This window comes from Empidonax traillii, unplaced genomic scaffold (assembly GCF_003031625.1).
Source record: "Empidonax traillii isolate 1590-97213 ecotype Southwest subspecies unplaced genomic scaffold, ASM303162v1 scaffold561:size787514, whole genome shotgun sequence".
NCBI lineage: Eukaryota > Metazoa > Chordata > Aves > Passeriformes > Tyrannidae > Empidonax > Empidonax traillii.
Genome location: NW_020955754.1, coordinates 535,954 through 551,999, shown reverse-complemented (window position 1 = coordinate 551,999; position 16,046 = coordinate 535,954). Strand labels below are relative to the sequence as shown.

General features: G+C 52.3%; 1 protein-coding gene across 2 annotated transcripts in view; it reads left to right on the top strand.

Moving 5' to 3' along the window:
- KIRREL3 (kirre like nephrin family adhesion molecule 3) overlaps positions 1-16,046 on the top strand; it is a 144,413-nt gene that overhangs the window by 101,836 nt on the left and 26,531 nt on the right. The gene's annotated exons all lie outside the window — the stretch shown is intronic.

Sequence of the window (16,046 nt, the reverse complement as noted above, 5' to 3'; positions counted from 1 at the left end):
GGGAACAGCTGGAGCTGTGTCAGGGCAGGCTCAGGGTGGATCTCAGGGAAAGGTTCTTCCCCCAGAGGGTGGTTGGCACTGAACAGGCTCCTCAGGGCAGTGGGCACAGCCCCAAGGCTGCCAGAGCTCCAGGAGGGTCTGGGCAGTGCTCTCAGGGAGTGTGGGATTGTTGGGGTGTCTGTGCAGGCCAGGGGTTGGACTGGATGATCCTTGTGGGTCCCTTCCAGCTCAGGACCTTCTGTGATTCCATGATTACTCATCCAGGGGTTGGTGAGTGGGTCTCTGAGCTCAGCCCTACCCCTTCTCTGTGTCACATTCCATTGTCAGTGCAGGTGAGCATGAGCAGTCACTGCCATGGGCCCTTGGGAATGTGTGACACATTGGGAAACACCCTACTCTCAAAGGCTTTTTGGTCTAAACAAGCAAAATATGGGTATGGAAAGCGGGGCAGGTTGTCTGCACACTCTGGGAGAAGAGACCATCCTGCAACCAGGTACATCCCCATCCCAGCACCACCATCAGCTGCTCACCCCTCCTGCCTGGAAGCCCTGAGTGTGCACAGGCTCACCATCCATTCTGCCTTTGCAGCAGCATCCATGGATAATAAGAGAGGAGGCACCTCCAGGGACAGGTTCCCATGACCCACCTCCTGTTAGGCTCGTACAGCTTAATTAGTACAATTGAGTTTCCTGGTAGGAACAATTCCTTCCAGCTGGATATCAGCACAACAAAGCAATAATTGTGTTCCTGGTTACACAGAAGAGTTATTAATTTGAGAAGTCAATTAATGTCAAAGATACAAATAGCCCTGTTTTAATATTTACAGTTAGGAGGAAAATGAAGTGTGTGACGGGCTGGGTGAAGGGCCCACGTGGCTCTGACTCCAGCACTGATTCTGGTACAGTCCAAGGCAAAACAACCACCTCTGGCCAAGGAACCAGGCAGTGGCAAGAGCCTGGCAAAATTTCTGCTCCATCAGCCTGATCCTCAACAGTGGGACCTTCCACATCAGCCCTGAACCCAGCCTGGGCTGGAGCAGCCATGAAGGCTCCTATCTGGGTTTTTCCCTTCTTTGAAGGAGGATTTTGGGCAAGTGGGAATGGCTTCAAATCAATGGAGAGCAGGTTTAGATAGGATATTGGGAAGAAATTCTTGGCTGTGAGGGTGGGGGGCCCTGGCACAGGTTGCCCAGAGAAGCTGTGGCTGCCCCTGGATCCCTGGAAGTGTCCAAGGCCAGGTTGGAGCAACCTGGGCTAGTGGAAGGTGTCCCTGCCCATGGCAGGGGGCTGGAATGAGATGGGCTTTAAGGTCCCTTCCAACCCAAACCATTCTGGGATTCTCTGATTCCCCTTGGCTGTTTCCACCCTCTGGATCCATGCCCAAGCCGAGCTGGATTGCTTTTCTCCACCAAGGAGAGACAGACCCACTACACTTCTCCCATCTTCGGTGCCACCTTGGTCACACAGGGTGTTCGGTGTCACCTCTGGCTGCAAATGCCTCCCTCAGCCCCCTTCTTTCCTCTCACCCATCCTGAGCCCACAGGTCTTGTCACCCTTCCTGTTCCCTGAGCCTCAGCATTCCTGCTTTGCCACAAATGGCTTTGGGATTCGTTTCATGATGGATTTGATTATCAAAACTAATTGCCCATTTTTTTTCCATGTTATGCTTTCTTATAAAAAGTGATGGGGGGGGCGGGGGGGAAGAGGCATGAAAAATTCAAGCACTTTGGGTTTTTTATTTGTTGAGTTCTCTCAACATGTAAACTTCACACGAGGCTCCTTCCCTACCACTGTGACAAGCAAACAGGATTCGGCAGCGCTCGGTGGGGCTTCCTTCTGCTTAATGGCTCTGATTGATGGAGGGGGGATTCACTTCCCTTCCAAAAGATCCCACAGCTCTTCACTAACTATATAAAGGTGGCAGATGTTTCAGTACTGAAGCTTGGAGTCCTCTGGAGTGGAACATCCAAGCAAGAAGCCCCCTGCACCTCGACCCTGTCAAGGAGAGAAGGGTGGGACGTGGAAAGCCCTGAGACTGAGATACCTGGAGGTGTGAAAAGGAAGAATATGAGCTCAGTGCCATCCTCAGGGTCAATAAGGACCCCATCACTTGTGAAAATTACCTTGTTCTGCCTTAAAAACAAACATTAGAGAGAATCTGTGATTTTTTTTCTCCTCAGGAGAAGGCCACTCTAATATTTGTCCTATGGCTTCCCTCATCCTCAGACAGAGACCCCAGATCTTCAACCCAGGTTTATTTTTAACCTCCCCCAATATGTTTGTCAGTAAACAGCTCTGAAAGCAAAGGCAAAAATGTCTAAACAGGATAAATCCCCTTTTCTGGGCATAAATCCACAGCCAGCTCTGCAGGGCCAGCCCTGCTCCCAATACACCAAGTTGTAACCTTGCTGGAATTTTTAAGAGGCAACAGGTTTTGCACTGGGTTTGCATCCCAGATTTTTCTGGTTGGGAAAAGCACATAGTTCAAGAATCTCACCCAAAAAAATGCTCCTCTGGGAAGAATCCATGAACTGGACTGTTTGTTAGGAAGAAGCCACTGAACCACCCCCACAGTCCTGCTGACCAAGGTTTTAAGCCCAGACCCCTCACTCTTTTCAACAGAGGGGTAAAAGAAACAGAATCAAACACAATTCCCCAGAAGATAAAAATCCCTCTCCACCCCTGTAGAGAACAGGGTTTTGATGAAACTGAGGCGGCTGCTTTTTCCTTAAGAGTTTTTCTTTGTGCTCTCTTCTATAATACATCACACACGGGTGGGTTTTAATGCAAGGGAAACCTGGCTGGAAAAGAGAGCCCAGAGTGATCCACCCCCAGAGCCAGGCTGGAAAGTTACAGCCTGCACTGTCTTCACTTCTGGGGGCAGGGGGTTAATGAAATTTTGTCAAAATTGACAGATTTCCACAAAATCTTTGGCCTCAGTGGTGTTTTCTAAGTCGGAATCTTTCTTTCTTAAAATCTGTTGGCATCTCATGGCATTGGGAAGCAGGCAGGGCCAGGGCAGGGTGTCCTGTGCTGGAGGCACAGCTGCTCTGCTCCTTTCCTCAGCTGAGGACACTGGAGCTGAAATCCAAGCCCTTCTGCCTCGCTGGCAGGAGCCATTTCTTGACAAGGAGCATCTTTTTCCCCAAGGAGGTTTTTTTGCCCACGATGTCACCTGGGCTGTCACTCACGGGACAGGCCGGTGTCACTAAAAGAAGTGGAGAGAGTCAGGCAGAGGCTGGTGAGGTGTCACAGCAATCCCTGAGCAGGGAGGTTGATGCAGGGATGAATTACCCCTGGCAGCAGGATTTTGCTCATTTGCATGTTTTCCCTCTCTCCATATTCAGCAAGCTTTGCACAGACATCTACAGTTTCTGGAGGGTCTTATACCCCACCTGGCCTGGCTTTACCCTACTTCTGCCTGGGAACACGTTCCCTTTGGAGCTGAAGAGCAGCTCAGCCCACCAGAAAGCTCCTTGAGGCTGCCAGCCCAGCATCTCCCACTCGGCAAAGCCTCGAGGGGACCTGGGCTGCTCGGCAGCACCTCTGGATGTGTCCCCATCTGCTTTAGCACCGTGGACGTGGGGCTGGAGGCCCAGAGAGGCTCCCTGCTGTCCCAAGGGTGGTGGGGGAAGGCTGGCCCTTCCTCTTCCCTTGCCTCAAGCCCCTGGCAGCCTCTGCCAGCCCATTTGCAGGTGGAGGGTCCCGGTGCCAGGCTGGGGCAGCGGCAGCGAACGGCTCCGATGGGTGGGCACATCCTGCCCGCCTCCCCCCAAAACCCGCTGCCCACGCGCCTCTGCGGCTCAGTGGACAGTTCTGGGATGGGGGGGATGGGGAATTTGGGAATTTACGGGCTTTCTTTTGCTGCAAGCAAACGGGCAGGAGAGGGAAAGGGAGAGTAATTAGCTGTCGCCGTTGCTCTGCCACCTGCGATGGTGGGGGAAATTAATGGAAAGCAACAGAAGTCGGGGCTACGTGAACCGACTCCCAACCAGGCCCCCTCTTTGCTCCCTTCAGATCTCTCTATTTGCCAATCTTCTCGTGGCTTTTGATGTCTGTTGTGTGTCTGTGGGGTGTTTTTTTTGTTTTTGCTGTTATTATTTATCACTCGCAGTAAGAAAGAGAATCTTTAAAGTGGCAGCAGAAAATGGGAAGGTTTAATATTGCAGGAGGCAAAGTCCCTCAGCCTTTCGGGCTCCTCAGCTGATGATTATTTTTGTGGAGTGATGGGGAGCTGGTGCAGGCAGGGCAGTGATACATATCTCATTTTGTGCATCCACACAGTGCTCTCGCCCCCAGGGCTAGTGCAGACCTTTGCAAATAATGTTATCTTTGTAGGGGTTGGTAGGGGGACGTTGGGAGCCACCCTCCAGCACCAGCTGCAGTTCTGGGGACCATTTCACTCACAAAACAAGGTGTGGGACTGACGGGCAGACACAGCTGGGAAGAGGGAGTGATCCCTCCCAGCTGCTGCAAGGTGCTGAGCACGGCAGCTGTGAACACACCCAGCTCCCCAGAGCAGTGTGGGACATGGCAGAAGGTCCAGCTGATGCTGCAGCAGGAGCAGAGATCAGGAGGAGCTGGGGGCCCTGGTTTGTCAGGGATGGTGCTGCTCCACCTCCTCCCCACCCTGTAGAAGTGGGATTGTGTCGTGTGAGGTCCCAGCAAGCTCCACCTGCCCTTGTTGGGCTGAAGCCAAGGGCACTACCCGCCCAAATCTTCCTGCACCAACCAGCTTGGTGAGCAGCAGCTGCAGGTCAGGGCTTAAGAGTGCCAGGTCATGCTGGGCCAGAGCTCAGAGCCAGCCCCAGCACCCCCCTGTCCTCACCACCATCGTCGAGGCACCACGTGGCTCACCCTGGAGCATTGTTTGTTTGTTCACTCAGTGGGCTCCAGTCTGCAGGAAAGACCTTGTTTGGTAAATACTGTTTCATCTGTGAGCCAGCAGCACACTGTCGCTCATCAAATATTAATCCAAACTCAACTGCTTCTTAACAAGGTTTTCTTTAAAGATGTTTGGGTCTCGAACGCACCTGGTGGGAGGAGGCAATATCCTGCCTTCCCTCTGGCTCTGCTCAGGGGAAGCACAGGGACAGCAGCCAGAAAGAGAGCTCTGGTCCCCTTCCTCCAGCCTGCCCCACAGGGCCCTGGCTCTGGGTGGGATGCAGGGTGAGCATTTCCCAGACATAGGGATGAGGAGCCCAAGTGCCTTTGGTAGAGCTGGTGTCTCCAACATGTCATTCCCAGGGGCAGGTCTGGGAGTGTTTTGGCTGCTGGTCTTGAGGGAGAAAGTGGCAGTTTTGTTGGGGTTCAGGTAGATATGGAGAAATTGCACCTGATGTGGACAAGCTGTGAGAAGAGAAGGAGTACATTACGATCTGCATCAGCTGTGCCCTGGCCTGCCTGCCGTGCACGGTGCATCTCAAAGGACTTCATGGAGACACATTCCCACACTTTGTTTGAACAAACCCATAGGAGAGGTTCAAACTCCACAGAGCATTGCTGCTCTTTGTCCTCTGAGCCCTGTCTGCACCGTCTGGGGACCTGCATCTCACCAGATTTATTCATGAGGCGCCTCGGGCTGCCACGGAGGAGTCGAGTTCTCCGAGAGCACGTGCCCCATGTCCTGCTGGGAACAGCTTGGAAGTTTGCTCAGCCACTTGAACCGGCTCCCTCGTGTCTCAGCATTGCTTTGGTGTGTGGCAAAGAGCCAGGGGATGAGAGTGTGGGGGTGACACTGGGTGGAGGAGCAGCACAGAACTGTGAGAGCATGAGGAATGGAAGAGGGAATGAGCAGCTGGGCAGCCCTTGCTTGGCTTGGTGGAATCGTTGCACTTTCACTGCCCCAGTAAACGTGGCTGGATGGACCAGCTTATTGCCAGGAGCACACCCATCATCAGTCAGTCATGGGCTCGACACACAGACCCAGCTTCTCCAAAACAAATCCCCAAGGGAAGAGTGAAGAGACAGCCCCTGCCCCTGGGTGAGTGGTTGTAGCAGAGGGGGAGGCCCAGAATGAAGGTCAGCAAGCCGTGGAATCACAGAATTGTTTAGGTTGGAAAAGCCCTCTGAGATCATTTAGTCCAACCATTCCCCAAGCACTGCCAAGGCCACCACTGACCCACGTCCCCAAGTGCCACATGCACATGGCTTTTAAATCCCTCCAGTGATGGTGTCTCCACCACTGCCCTGGGCAGCTGTGCCAGGGCTGGACAGCCCTTTCAGGGAAGAAATGAAGAAATGTTTCCTAACATCCAACCTAAAGCTCCCCAGGTGCCACTTGAGGCCATTTCCTCTCGTCCCAAGTCACTGATTCGTAGGGATTCCCATCCCTAATTCCTCATGCTCACTCCTCAGGGATCAGGCCTGTTCAGATGGGGTCCCCCTGCCAGAGGGCTGCCCCCAGGGATACACCTGAAGCAGGATAGAAGTGACAGTGAGCTAAAACTGCCTCCAGGCAGTGAGGAGAGCTGAGCTGATAGATGGGTGCACCTCTTTTCACCTGACCAGAATGAAACCAGAGAGCTGAGGAATTTGGGTCTTAGGGAAGAAAGAGCCGTGGGAATTGTTTGCTGCTGCCAGGAGAGATCACCCTGGGCACTGGGAGCAAGATGCCTCTCTTCCAGCTGGCTCTCCACAGGTCAGTTGTGCCTCTGGATGTGCCCAGCATCCCTGTTCCCGAGTGAAGGGCTGGGGGAAGGCGTGGTTGGAGTTTAACACTGTTCCATGGCACCACAGTTGTCCCTGCCTCGTCCATTTAGCTGAATATGTTCACAGATCTGTAGGCTGTAAAGGCCAGGAGGGTTTATTGGATCATGGGAAGCTGATGCAGAGATCTGGGGCAATGATTTCATTGGCAACTTTTGAGGGAGAAGTGGCAAATGATCCATTTAATGGGCACTGCCTGGCACTGCCTCCAGCCAAGCCACAGCAGTGGCTGTTTTCCCACTTCTGGCACTGTAAAACCTGAATATACTTTAATATGCAATTCAGATGGCTTTGGAAAGTGCCTCCTGGGAGCTGGTTTGTTTTTAAGCTGCTTGTTTTTTTCTGCCCTTAATGAAAGGCCCAGAATAAAATGACCATCCCCTCAAGCCCAACGTTCCCCAGAGCTTTGATCACTGTGACCACAACCCAGCTGGCCCATTTTTGGGAGTCTCTGCCAAGGAAGGGGGATCTGCATTATTATCTTATTAAATTACAGACACACCTCTGGTAATATTTAATAGGTATTGCCAAGGGTTTGAAACAGGCTGAGGAGGGGCCAGTGATGGCAGACAAGGTGGGAAATCTGTGGGCACATGGGCACATTCCCCCACATGCACCATGCTCAGTGTCAAACTCCCGGGGAAAAGAAACACCTGGGTGTCCCCTCTGGAGAGACAGGGACCCTTTCAAGGCCAAGTTGGACAGAGATTGGAACAACCTGGTCTAGTGTCCCTACCTGTGGCAGGGGGTTAGAATGAGATGAGCTCTAAGGTGCCTTCCAACCCAAACCATTCCATGAGTCTGTGAGTCTGTGAGTCTGTGACCTGGGGCAGCCCTGCAGGGTCCTGCAGAGCCTCAGGGGTCCCATCTGCCTGGGAGGTGACGTGGAGAGCAGCTCACCAGACGTCTGGTCCAGGCTAGAGGCATCTCAGCACCTTCAAGCAGAACGGTCACTTTGGCTTTGCTGCCATTCCTTGGCAGGCTTTGCACCTTCTCCCCCCAAACCAGCTCCCTCCTTCAGTCCAGCTTGGGAAAGGTCTCGTTTATGCCAGTGTGCAGTTTTTGTTGCCTTCCTCCCCCCCTGCTCCCATCTGCTCCCTCCTCCTCCGAAGGCCGGGGCCGCCGTCTGTCCAGCACAGGACGCTGTGAGTCCATATGTTGTCCCTCTGCAGGGCTGTCACCTCTCCTGCTGCCTCCCACAGCCCAGCTCGGCGAGGGAGGGAAGAGAAGCTGGAGCGGGGAAGGGGCCTGCAGGCATTTCACAGCAGTAACAGAATAAATCTAATTTATAGACACAGCAAAATGCAGCTAAAGCGGGAGTTGAAATGAATGCAAAGCACACCGAGGTCTCAAGTTATCGGCACTGTAACGTTTTTCCTGACTATCTCTGTTTTCCTGCCTGGGTTTGTCTTTGTAGCTTCCTCCCAGACAACTGGACCTTTGCTCTGAAGTGAAAATGAAAGCTGGGGAAAGAAAAAAAAAAAAACCAAGGGGAAATGAATTCTTCAGATCTCCTTCGTGATGCATCAGCCCCATCTGCCAGCTCCCTGTGACAGGGAGTGGAGCGTGGCTGGGTGGCAGGTGGAGAGGGAGAGACAGGCTTTAAAAAAAGGAAATAAAATAAAATAAAATAAAATAAAATAAAATAAAATAAAATAAAATAAAATAAAATAAAATAAAATAAAATAAGACGCAACTATCCCTGCAGATGGGAAGGGGGAGGGGGCTCTGCCAAGGCACACAGCTCCAGGTGAGACTGGGAAGACAGGGCTGGAAGAGCCTCCCTCGCTCACGGAGGTGTGAGGACAGGGAGATTTGTCTTCCCGTTCCCTGGCTTGTCAAGGTAATGGGAACAAGCGGGTGGGAGATGTTCAGAGGCAGCTCGAACTAATTAGGAGAGAACGTAGAGGAGAGAGAATCTGATGGCTGGGAAGGGGGAAAAGAGGGGGGGAAGAAGAATGCTTTGTACTGGTGAGCACCGTCCCTGATGTGGAGATGATTAAAGGTACCAAACAACGGAGTGATGGAGCAGCCAGTCCAAACCCAGGCTGGATGGAGCAGCCAGTCCAAACCCTGTCCAAACCCAGGCTGGATGGAGCCCCTCCCGTGGAGGGGCTGCCAAAGGGGTCTGCAGCCGTGTTTGAGGAGGGCTCACTGAAACACGGGGTGCACCACGGTGGTGGCCATCGCCATCCCGGCCGGGATCACCGGCATCCCAGGAGTTGGCAGCATGCTGAGTATTCCAGACTCTGCTCCGTTTCCCAGCGTTGGAACCTGTCTCGAAAGCATCTCATTTCCAGCAAACTTTGCACGCAAAAATCTCTTGGTGCTACCGAAAGCTTTGGAGTTGTGGTTGCGTTTTCCCAGCCTCTACCTCAAGAAACCTTCCTGGAGCTCCTTCCTGGGGCCTGGGAATGTGACTGGGAAGGAGCATCGTTGCCTCCTCTGGCCAGATCTCCTCTCCCTTTGCAACGAGAGGTGGCAGCTTTTCGAGCCTAATTTAGCAGTCTTTAATCTGAGTTATTCCAAACCACACTTGCCACTTCCTTGGTGTGTTGCCGCAGGATGATGGGCTGATTTCACAGAACGAAAAGCCTTAAGCAAATCTTGTCACACAAGAAAATTGATTTTTCAAAACTGACTTTTACAAGATTACTGGCCATTTTTTCCCCCCTCATCTTTCTTCTATATCGTTCCCTTCCAGTCTCATGAGGTGGCTTCAGATCTAAGGAAATTAGAGATGCTGTGACTAAATTGAAAATGTAAAAAAGGGGAGAAAGAGGGGGAAAAAGACACTCAGCACCTCCTCTCCTGCTGCCTCTGAAGGATATGGCTGCCTGTGCCTGTGAAGTAGCAAAGATGCCTCCTTCACCTCTCCCACTGCCACATCAGGAGAGAGTGTCCAAAGATTATGCCAACACCTTACAGGGAACATCCCCTGATGGGCATTCCTTGGTGATCCCAAGATAGATCACCGGGTTTTTTTCCTTCTCTCCCTCAATCCATACATATTATTTTCTCTTTGGGAAGAAAAAGAGTTTCATCCTGCCGCTCAGGCTCAGAGACATCTCAATGTGTTTTGTTAAAAAAAAAAAAAAAAAAAAGAAGACAGAGGAAGAGTTGCCTTGAAGTCATTTCAGACAGCTTAAAATATGCTAAGCTTTTGTGTTTCTGCCATATAAATAATGAATCCTCTTACAGCTTCTGAGTCGGGGAAGACACTGATTTAAGAGGCCTTCAGCTCTGTTTGAGGTTTTTCTGCTTTCGTGCCAGAATGGGGGGAATGTGACCAGGGACAGGTGAGGTGTGAAGGATGAAGCAGGGATGGAGCAAGGAGGACAGGGGTGGGGGCAGAGGTGGCACCCGCCTCGGCCCTGCAGGCACTTTCCTAAAGGATTTCACTTCTTTGGTTTTTTAATGCAGATTCCAGGGGCTAGAAGGGTGTTAAATGGAGGATGAAGTTGTTGGCATCTACTTCTCTCCCTGTGACTGTGTCTGTCCCGGTAAACCTGATTGCAGACAGCACCAGTTACTGTTCACTTGGCTAATTCCCCAAGTGCCACCCTTGGAAATGTCCCTGCCTAAAAGAGCTGTTGGGATAGCTGCAAAATGAGGGCCAACAGGCATGGCAGGAGCATGGAAAAACCCAGGGGATGCTGGTGTCCAGCAGTAAACCCCCTGGGTCCCTCCAGGAACACGTGTCCTGGTTATTCCCCAGTACACATGACTGGACACTGGCAGTCAGAGGGCTCATCCCACCATGTGTAGGCTGCTGGAATGTGGATCCAGTGCTGAGCTTGAGTAAATGTCACACAGCTGGGAAGTGGGGCTGGGTTCCTCAGGAAGCAGCAAATCGAGGGGAAGCAAGGGAAAAGCTGGCACAGGCTGAGCTGGGGCACGGGAGCCTTCCCTCCACACCCCTGGGGGACTGTGGTAGCCGTGGTAAAGACCTGCTGTGCACCCTGAGCTTCCTCTCCACCTGGCATGGAGTTATGATGGCGTGTTTGTTTGGGATAAACAGCACGGCCCATCCCAGAGAGACCCCAAAGGGACTCTGGTCTCATCCAGCAGCAGATTATGGAGTAACTCTGTTCCCTTCAGGTCTCAAAGGTATCCTTGGGTTCCTGTGCCTCTCTGGAAGCTGCTGGCAAATATTAAAGCAAAGGGAAAAGGCAGGATGTTGTCTCTGGATTAGATGGTTGTTTGTAAAGCATCAACCAACACATTGCTTGGCTCCACTTTGCTACTGAAGTGGGTAATGAAGGACTTCGTGGCTGTTCCTTCTGGAGATGTCTTTTTTTTTTTTTTTTTTTAGTGCTGTTTCTTGCTGTTTTATAGAGAAGTGGATAGATCAAGACAGCCAGGTTGGATTGTTCTCCCGTGACAGGGCTGAGAAGGGCAGTGTTGGGCCAGGGTGTCGAAGAGCATTCAAGAGGATTTGCCAAGAAGAGTGACCTGAGCATAATTTTGGGGATGGATGGATGGATGGATGGTTGAATTGATGGATGGCTGAGGGAGCTGGGGTTGTTTCACGTGGAGAAAAGGAGGCTCAGGGGAGACCTTGTTGCTCTCTCCAACTCCCTGACAGGAGAGTGAAGCCAAGTGGGGGTTGGTTTCTTATCTCAACTAACAAGCAGTAGGATAAGAACAAATGGCCTCAGGTTATGCCAGAGGAAATTTATACTGAATAGCAGGAACAATTTCTTCCCCAAAAGGATTGTCTTGGCAGTGGTGGGAGTCCCCATCCCTGAAGGGGTTTAGAAATCACGTAGATGTGGCATTGGGGACAACGTTGTGTGATGGCTTTGGCAGCGCTGAGGGAACGGTTGGACTTAATCATCTTGGAGGTCTTTTCCAGCCTGAACAATTCTGTGATTCCGTGGATGAATTTCACATTGAACAGATGAACAGACCTTTTGGTGAACTCATGACTTTACTCTCCTTCCTCTGTAAGCTGCCTCTGTGTTTGCATTAGCACAGAGGGAACACACTTCTGGATGTTTATTATTCCTCCTTAGGACTTGCCAGATCCCCAAGTCACTCACAGTTCAGCCAGAGGGAGCCCATGTTCCCTACACAGAAACCCCTGCCCTTGGCATGTTCTGTGAGAAGATTCCCAAAAAATGAGGACCCGGCCCCTCTCACCCAGGGTGCATCGTTTGATCCAGACACTCTTCAGCCCTGAGGAATTAACTGTTCTGTCAGGACTGGCCAGGGAACCTGCCAGAGAAGGAGCTGTGCCCTCACACCAGCCTGGGGATGTGCCAGGAGTCAGACAGATGGAGCCTGAGGAAGGAGCCTGAGCAATGGGATGGGAACAAAAGGGCTTTTAGGGGTACTCGGTGGGTTTGCTTGGAGCTGGGACTGGAAACTCAGAGGGAGCTGGCTCAGACTAGTGGGCACCATTTTTGGTGGTCCAAGGCATCACCTGGCGGGTTGGCATATCCAAGGTTGGTCACCATCCTTGAAGAGTTGATGTAGACCTGTCCCAAGCTCTGTCTCCTCTCTCCAGGCCGGCACGAGGCCAAACCCTCTCATGCTACAGAGATCAAAGCATTAGCCCTTGAAAACATCCCAAACAAGCCCAGGTCAAAACCTTAGAGGAGCTTTAGGAGCCAGCCAAGAAAGAAAAAAACCCTTTGAAAAGCCCCAGGATACCCAACAGCTGTCTGGCCATGCAGGAATCCCACGTGCAGGAAGGCAGGAGGCATTTCTGCCCACTGGGCCCACCATTTCTGCCCTGAAAAGTGGGGATTTGGTAACTCCAGTGATCCGAAACAGGAGGTCCCAGCCCAGAACCACCTTCAGGATCCCCCAGCAGCAGATTTCTCATGTCAGTGACGACCTGGGGTTTTCTGCCTCCATTCACCACTGTGTTTTTCCTGCCAAGCCCGAAGGAATTGCACACTGAGGTGTAAAGTTGCAAATGCCACAAACAGGATGGGGGAAATCAGAGCTGGAGCAGAGGGAAAGGCAAGTTTGAGCACCCTCACAGCCCTAAGATTCACTTTGCACTGAGGAGGATAAACAGAGAGGAGAATTAGCTCCTTGACATGCCAGCATCCCTAAATCTGGCTAAAGACATCCCGCTATGGGGGTGGAGTGGGGCAGGAAGACCCCGGAAAGGATTAATCCCGTTAAACGATTTGAGGAAACACAAACCACGTGATGAAATTGGATTACCCAAAATAATAGTTAAGCTATTAGTCATGTCTGTTGTGTGGCAGGATAAGTCAAGACGATGTAGGCAGGAGAAGTGAAATGTAGCATCACTGCCAAGGGGGTAAAATCCCCCCAGGAGAGGTGACACCTCCGAGCTCAGCCAGGACTGGGGAGGTGACTCACATCCCCAGTATTTCCCCAGGATAAGCAGTTTTGGCAGCTGGCTGTTGTAGCCTGAATGGTTTTAAACTTCCTCTGCATATAAAAAAAAAAAAAAATCAAGAATTTAATATTAGTAATTTAACTTGCAGGGGAGAAGTGCAATTTTCATTTGATGCCATGACTCTGAGGCCACAGATTCTTAAATCTCAAATCCTTTCCTTAGAGGGAAGAGGAGTTACTGTGAAAGGAGGTGAATTTGTGAAAGGAGAGGGGCAGGAAAACATCCGTAGTGGCAAGAGAAGTGCCAAAGAGGGATTAATGGGGACAGGATTGGTGCCCAGCCCGCTCCTGTGAGGGGGTGGAGGAGGAGGGGGGAATTTAAACAGCGGGATTAAAACAGCGCCACATCTAAAGTGTCTGCATTTTGTTTTGATCTGTCAAGAAAACAGCTCGATTTGCAGAAGGAATCACCCAGTCCATGAAGTTTGATGCCTCCCTTTTGAAACAGTAATAGCTTTTCCAGCAGCACCTCTTGGTTTCGTGCCAGGGGAGGGATGAGCAACTTTACCAGCTCCTTCCAGTGCAGGGAAGGAGCCAGGGGGACCCGGTGGGATGGGCTCTGGCCAACCCCTCCCTGCTGCTAAATCCGGTGTCTGTGGGCTGCGAGTGTCAGGTTCGTGCTCCAGCCTGGGATGCACACGCACTGGGCAGGTTTTATTCCCCACCATCCCCCGGCCAAGCCACCCACGGGCTCCCCGTGCCTCTGGCACACGCAGAGCTCGGCACAGCATCAGCTGCAGCCCCCGGGAGGTGCCGGGTCCAGGGGCCCTGTGGGTGGCATCGGGCCATTGATTATCTGCACGGCTCATCAGCCAGCCCCAAGTATACACCACGGTTGATCAGGCAAGTCATTGACAAGTTAACAGCTTTGTTTACTTCTCCCTCTCCGCTTCTGTGGCCAATTTGTTCCAATCACTGTGCTAAAAGAAAGACTATTTTGATTGGTTTCTCACCAAAAATGAACCGTGGCTGGTGCCGGCTGGACCTGTGACATGGCTTTAACTGTGTCAGCTGGGAGAGAGAAACCTCCTCTCCCCAGTTCTTCCAGGCTGCCAGCACGGAACTGACCCCAGGGTGTCCCTGCTCATCTCTGCTCCTATACCCCAGTGCTCTCCACAGAGCTGAACTCTCACCGAGCATCTTCGGGTGTGATTTGGGGAGCCCCAAGTAGCCCCTCAGTGATTTTCCCTCCCACGGGACCGTTGATGGCAAGGAGGAGATGCAAAACCCGAGCACCACCCTGCAGTCTGCAGCTGATGAGCAATCAGGCTCATCCCAGTCTCCTGGCTTGGCAGGAGGGGGAAAGCTGGAGCCAAGATGAGATGGGAAATCAAGTCAGAGTTTTCCCCTGCACAGCAAGGTGTTATTATTAATCATCAAAACCCCAGAGTGTTTAAACACAATCCAGCCCCAGTTAGCAGCAACTGGCGAGCGCAATCAGACACCAAACATGTCCTTGTCAGGGACACAGGGCTGAAGTTTGGGAAAGGGTTGCAATCTTTTCTGTTTATTTGTTTCTGAGGAAAAGCCACGTGGGGAAAAAAAAAAACAGGCAGGAGGAGATGAGAAAAGCTGGCATCTCTGCTCCGAGCACAGGACATGGCGTTGACTCGGTGGTGGAGCCACGGTGCCCACGTGGAGATGGAGAGGTTTGAGAAGAGCTCAGCACTGCTGTGTGTACATGGAGGTTTATCAGGATGAGAGCTGGAGGCTTGGAAGCCTTTCCTCGAGTACTGTGGGTGCCATAGGCAAGGAAATGCCTTTCCAAATGCTTTCTCCCCCTGCTGTCAGCACAGTCTCAAATCCCATGTCCAGTTTTGGGCCCCTCACATGGAAAACAACAGTGAGGGGCTTGGGGTGTGTCCAGAGAAGGGAATGGAACTGGGAAAGGGTCTGGAGCACCAAGAGCAGCTGAGGGAGCTGGGGGGGCCCAGCCTGGAGAAAAGGAGGCTCAGGGGGGACCTTCTGGCTCTGCAACTCCCTGACAGGAGGGAGGAGCTGGGCAGGGTGTGGGCTCTGCTCCCAGAGAACAGGGACAGGAGGAGAGGAAAAGACCTACCCACCAGGGTAGGTTTAGATTGGATAACAGGGAAAATTTCTTCATGGAAAGGGTTGTCAATCAGTCACAGGCTTCCCAGGGCAGTGGTGGAGTCACCATTCCTGGAAGTGTTAAAAAATGTATGGATATGGCATTTAGGGACATGGTTTAGTGGTGGCCTTGGCAGTGCTGGGTTAGCATTGGACTCAGTGATCTCAGAGGCCCTTTCCAACCCAAACAATTCCATGGCTCTGTGATCATCCCAGCCCCTGTGCTCGAGGGCCAGCCAGCCATCAGCCAGCATGCTCAGTGCTCTGCTCAGGGCTCTGCCCTCCTGGACTGCATTCAACCCAGGCTGGAAGGCCCAGCCTTGTCATTTGGGTGGTGGAGAGATCACCTCTTGCCCGTGCTGCTGACAGACCAGCCCGTGCGAGGGAGGGCGGCAGCCACCGAGGAGCCACGCGGGGCCCACACGTCTTCATTAGGGAGGGAGCAGGCAGGAGAAGAGGAATAACCCCATACATCACCATTATGAAAATTTGCCCTTAATAAAGAAATAATTTGGGCGATGCATCACGCCGGAGCCGTGGGGGGAGGGGCTGGGACACCGCTCGGGCTCTGCGTCTCACTCCATCACCCTCTCGAGGCTGTCACTCACTGGAGATGCCAGCACGAGCCACCTCCCGTCCTTGTCCACCCCGGGCCTCCGAGAGATGCCAGCACATCACCCACAAAACACCATCCTGCACCACCAGCTCCATCCATGGGGGGATGCCGGGGTGGTGCCCACAGCATCCCACTGGCAGCTGTCACACGTGGGGGGGATGAGAGGGGACTGTCACATCACACACCAGGAACTGAAGGTACTGCTGGCAGTAAAGCAAAAAAAACCCGTTCTCTGAGCAATTGCTAGCAAT